This window comes from Gymnoscopelus microlampas, assembly GCF_963454915.1.
Source record: "Gymnoscopelus microlampas genome assembly, chromosome: 20".
NCBI classification, from domain to species: Eukaryota; Metazoa; Chordata; class Actinopteri; order Myctophiformes; family Myctophidae; genus Gymnoscopelus; species Gymnoscopelus microlampas.
The window spans coordinates 33166105-33172369 of NC_139957.1; the positions used below are offsets into that span (position 1 = coordinate 33166105).

General features: G+C 42.2%; 1 long non-coding RNA gene across 1 annotated transcript in view; it reads left to right on the plus strand.

Moving 5' to 3' along the window:
- The window catches only part of LOC311036673, a 7980-nt gene extending 3477 nt beyond the window's left edge, over positions 1-4503 (plus strand). The window contains exons 2-3 of the long non-coding RNA XR_014599880.1: positions 4112-4317; positions 4398-4503. This is a non-coding gene — a long non-coding RNA (uncharacterized lncRNA). The remainder of the gene's footprint in view (positions 1-4111; positions 4318-4397) is intronic.
- Positions 4504-6265: the final 1762 nt, after the last annotated feature.

The window sequence follows — 6265 nt, forward strand, 5'->3', positions numbered from 1 at the left end:
ACAAGTTATCTACATATTTACAAAGTACCTGAAATAAGAGACAAACTAAGGTGCCTGAGCATAGCAGCAATGTATGTATACTGTGCATGATATACTTATAGACGCTAAGGTGCTTAGAGAGAAAAAGAGCGCAATAATGAAAAATCAAAAAAAGTTTGTGCATTATACATGGGGATTAAGGTGCAGGGTCAGTGCGTGTTCACCTAAGGGTGGACTGACCCTGGTATAATCCGCAAGTAGCTCCATGAAGGAGAGCAACAAAAAGTAATCTTTAGCATTTTGACTAAAGCTTTTGCCACAAAGAGTACATTTAAAACCCTTTCTCCTGTGTGTATCAACATGTGTTTTTTAAGATTAGCATTTTGACTAAAGCTTTTGTCACAAACTGTACACCTGAAGGTTTTTTTTTCCGCTGGTATGATTCCTCATAAGTCCAAGTCATTTTTCCTGGTATAATAATCCACAGGTGTGTGACCATAATTAACCATGATACTGGCCATGATACTGGTCATGATACCGACCATGATACTGACCATGGTACTGACCATGGTACTGATACTGACCATTTACAGTAATAAACCGGGCTAACGGTGCCAGAGATTAGCTGTTCACAGACAGACACACGGACGGACGGACGGACGGACAGGGGTAAAACATACTCTCTCGCCATGCCTTTCAACCTGGCGGAGACAATAACGGCTCAAATTGTTTTTTCCTGGCAAGTATGATGGTCAGTATCATGGTCGGTATAATGTCAATATCATGTACTTATCATGGTCTGTAGAATGTCAGTTTCATGGTCAGTATCATGGTCAGTATCATGGTCAGTTTAATGTCAGAATCATGGTCAGTATCATGGTCGGTATCATGGCCAGTATCATGGCCAGTATCATGGTTAATTATGGTCAGTATCATATCAATATCATGGTCAGTATCATGGTGACCATGAAACTGACCATGATACTGACCATGGTACTGACCATGATACTGACCATGGTATGGACCATGATACTGATACTGACCATGGTGCTGATACTGACCATGGTACTGACCATAATTAACCATGATACTGGCCATGATACTGGTCATGATACCGACCATGATACTGACCATGATACTGACCATGGTACTGATACTGACCATGGTACTGACCATGATACTGACCTTGATACTGACCATGATACTGATCATGGTACTGTGGTAAATATTGATACACATTTATGGACTTATAGAGCCAATCTGAACACACACACAGAGAGACATGAGGCTGATATTGAGTGGTCTACAGCACATTCCAGAGAACACTAGATGTCCAGTTCAAAGGATGCTTCCCAGAGGGCATCTGACCGTAGCTGACCTCTAGGATCTTGGGGTGTTGCTCTTCTGCACAATGGACACACACACACACACACACACACACACACACACACACACACACACACACACACACACACACACACACACACACACACACACACACACACACACACACAGAGGAGATGTAGCACACACACCTAGCTCCGTGCACATCCAATGTATGCAAGTACATACACACACATGTGAAGTCTGCCTATAAATACTGTGTGGACAAAGAAACCGTCCCTTCTTGTCCCTTCCCTCCTTGCCCTTCTTCTTCTTGCTCTGTTCTGTTCCGGCCACACCATGTAGCAGCAAGGCTGACATGTGCTCTGGTGCTCTGTACTCTGTTTTGTCCAATAAATCGACTTGAGGAACATTACTGGTCTGGACCTTTCAACTTCTTCTATGCAACTTTTACTACATTTGGCGAACCAGCCAGGACGTGTAAATGGTTTGGTCTTTTTTAGACTACAGTGCTGGACACTGGAGTGTCTGTGACCGTTCCACACGAGAAGAACTTGAGAAGAGGAGTACAAGCTGTGATTTTCTTTTGGGAAGAACATTTTTTTGAAAGCTCATCCGGACCAGATGCAGACCATCTTCCTACACAGATGCACCAGAGGAGCAGGCTATGGAAAATTGACAAGACCTGATCTTCAACAGATCTACGATGGAACCTCACAGCATCAACCCCTGTGACGACATGGAAGAAAAGAAGTAAAAAGAGGGTTACAGGAAAACTTCAGAGTAGTATGGACAGAGGACAGCAGCATGTTGGCTTGCTAGCTGCACAGACAGCTGCAGCAAGGATGCAACCAGGGAACAGCACTCAGCACTGAGGGGCACAGATGGCCCCCACCCATTCTTTGCCTATGCCACAGGATCCATCTCTGCTCCGTGTGACTGGACTTTGTGTTTGTGGACTGGATGGAAGGTTTAACATGTTTCAATGTTTGTCTGTCTTTTCAACAGGTTGTTTGTTGATGTTATATGTTTGTTGATATTTAGTTGACTAAATTGACATGAGGAGTATTAGAGGAAAGTTGACATGTGTAATAAAAAGAGTCAACGAGGTATTTGCCACGAATGTGAAGATTATTTGTTTTTATGGCCTAACCTCTGGCATTTTAACATTTCAATTGAGCGGGTCCGACAGAGGTTCGGAAGCTCTTGGCCTTGGAAAACAGAGATTTAAAGTACAAACAGATGTATTATCTTACATGTCCTAAATTTGAAGATTGGGGAGAGTTTTTACACACAAACCAGCAGATCTATTGTTCTGTAAGTGAGTGACGACGAAGCTGTATCAACTAGTGTTTTGTTGAATGTATGTTGGTTATATGTTTGTGATAATGGTGATTTAAACTGCGGAGTGTTTGGCTGCCGTTTTATTGCAGTGTTGTGAAGGATTATTTTTCACTCTCTGGTCTCTTGTATTAAATGTGGAGTTTTTTATTTTTGTTGTTGAGTACATATGGACATGGTGACTAGAAAGGGTAGAAAGTCCCTAGAGAGCACATGGTTCATTGTGATGTTGTGAATATGTTTAACATTTTTTCCCAGAGTTTAAGGAACAGAGAGACCTGCACACTGATTGGAAGGGGAATGCATTTCGATGCGACGTGAGCATCCTATGTATTTTCTGTGAATAAGATTTTCTGAGTTGTTTTCTTTTTAAGCTTGTTTTATTGGGAAATAAGTTCCAGTGTTGCCGGTTATCGTCAGACGAGCGTCATGTGATCCATGGCTACGCAGTGATCGTAAGCCGACACGTTTCTAAATACTGATATTCTTGCATGATTTGTGAAACAGTTTGTCTAGTTTTATTTTGAAATTGAATGTGAATCACCTTATGACAATACTGTGTAATCTTAATGCCTGTTTTATGTTGGTCTGATTGTGTCAAAGTACTTTGTCTATCAAGGGGGGCCAATGAGATGTTGTGATGTGATGAGTTCTGTCTTTTTGAGGAGTATGTTTTTGAAGTATGGTTTTCTTACTTGTGTTTGATTTTCTTCATTGTACCCTTGTTTACGAAGGACCTTTTGGGCCCTCCGTAGGGGGGAATGTGGTAAATATTGATACACATTTATGGCTTATAGAGCCAATCTGAACACACACACACACAGAGACATGAGGCTGATATTGAGTGGTCTACAGCACATTCCAGAGAACACTAGATGTCCAGTTCAAAGGATGCTTCCCAGAGGGCATCTGACCTTAGCTGACCTCTAGGATCTTGGGGTGTTGCTCTTCTGCACAATGGACACACACACACACACACACACACACACACACACACACACAAACAAGAGAATGTAACACACATACCTACGTGCACACTGAAGTACATCCATACATGCACACACACACATAGGATACACACTGTTTAGACATCTGGTTCAGAGCACACACACCACATGCACAAACCTATAGGAACAGCATGCATGTGCATAGACACTGGGTATAAATATCCACTCTGAGCTGAGTTCTCTCTCTTTTCCTGCTGAAAGCTGCCATGACCTGTCCTGTGTAACCATGTAAGTAATTATCTTCTCTCCTTAATAAAATCAACTGAGGAGAAGAAATGCCTTGACTCCTTAATTCTCCTTAAACAAGGGCAAATAGCCCCACAGATTAATGCATTTGACCACAGTACTGTAGTACTGACCATGAGACCATTATACTGACCATGATACTGACCATGATAATGATACTGACCATTTGTGGTATTGCTCTATGACCATACTAGCGGCCAGGCATCAGTGAATCAGGCACGGAAGCAGCTATTCACCTAGAAGAGCAGAACAATTGATGGACTCCCCCCAACACGAGCTGCACTGATTCAACATACTAAGAGGGCAGCCTACCAAGCTGGCCACTGCTGGGGACAGGCGATGGTTGCAGCCCCTGAACTCCCATCCCCAGGTGAATGGGGGTGGAAGAGGAAGGAGACAGGTGAATGCAAATAATTTAATCCACTTCTTTACACTTGTAAACCTGTGATCTGACAATAAATCTGATTCTAATTTTGACAGGAGGATGGGAAGTGCACTGGACCACACAGAAGCGAGCCTGGCCTGTCGGGAACTCTTCCGCTGTGGTTGCAAAAAGGGATGCAGTGGACAATGCAGATGTGTTAAGGCAGCACTTCAGTGTACTACCCTTTGCTACTGTGGTGGACTGTGCAACTAACATTGTGTAGATTATCTGGCTTTATTGAATAGACCCCTTAACAGACGACGTCACACTGCTAAGAACCATTATGTGCGGAACCAGTATGTGCGCAATGAAACCCATTCTATCAGGTCTCGCTAGGACGCACCTCACTAGCCAACACACAAGAGGGGGTTGGGGTGTGCTGAAACCAGCGCACCCCAAAACAACAGGTTGAGAATTGATTGCGTGAAACATTCACCTGTGCGTCCAGTCTCAATGTTGGTAAACAAATAATTGGTCTATATGCCATTAGGCTATGACTCATGAGTACTTTGTCTTTGTTGTGTCTTATAGTCCATTTAAAATAATTATGCAATACTACTACTAATAAAAGAGTGAAAACAGTGAAGTACTGCATTCTTGACTCTCACGTGTCAGTTTGAAAACATGTAGGCTACTGTACTACATCATTACATATTTTGAGGGGTTTACAATTATCTAATTAACTGAATGCCAGATATATGTAGTTAGGTAGTAGCATGTTGTAAATAGTACCACTGTATTCCTCATCCTTGAAAATGTAGGATTAGTCACCAGAATCAAGATCCTAGGTGGTCTAGCACCTGAGTTATTGGTAAAATGACAGCAGGTGGCGGCCATTTTGGGAAATGGCTGCCATAGTTACCACAGGACAAAACTGTGATGGCCCTATAGCCAAAAATGTTCCTTATGGCATGCCCTAACGGTGTGCCAAATGTCATGCTTTTATCGTAAAGTGTACGATTTTTGCTCGAAACGGCCGGACTAATATTGTGTTGAGTTTATACGGTTAGCTTGGTTTGTTATCGGTTCATGAAATACAGATTGAAAAGTATTATAAAAAAATGACAAACATCACTGAGTGTTAATTAGGTGTGTAAGCCTATTAGTGATCTGTTTAATGTTTTGTTTCAAATACACTTTCTTTTCTCTTTTTATCCCACGATTTTTGTATCCCATTTTTTTCACCCAGTGCCAATTGACTAAGCTGTAATCCTGGGCACTACTCTCCCTCTGCCAGCCTGGGGGAGAGCCCCGAACTGAGCTCACTGACCATGATTCTGAGCTCAAGTAGAACTGCTATTAAAAAAATATATGTATTGAATATGTATATTCTTTTAAAGCAAACATTTGTAACTCAAATCTTTGCTTCTAGGCGGGGGTCCCTGGAACAACATGGTCTCCCCTACGTCCGTGTTCAAATACATATCACTTTGGGGGTCCTTGACATGAAAAAGTTTGAGAACCACTGATATAGCATCATTTTTTAAAACAATTTGTAGACTCCCTCAGAAGCAAAGATTTGAGTTACAAATGTTCACTTAAAAATATATAAATATATATTCAACAATTTGCACATATTTTCACGACAAAGATAGCATATCTACAAGCGCATAGCCAGCCAAGGATATGAAGACTGACAGATGAATTCCCCCAATCACATGACACCCCTCTACTACTTGCCCCGCCCGTTCTCTGTCTCTGCCACATTCTCTGCTGTGAATCCCTATTCCCACAGAACCAACCTGGCAACCTGCACTGCAGCTGCACTGCAGGAGAGATCACTGAGAGCGACAGAGTCACAGAGCCCAAACAAATTAATACTAATCTAAATACATATGGAATCCACACAAGACAGCACACACACCTTGCCCATCATCTCAGTCTTGCCAGAGGGCTAAGCGTTCCTTTCTGATAACATTGGTGA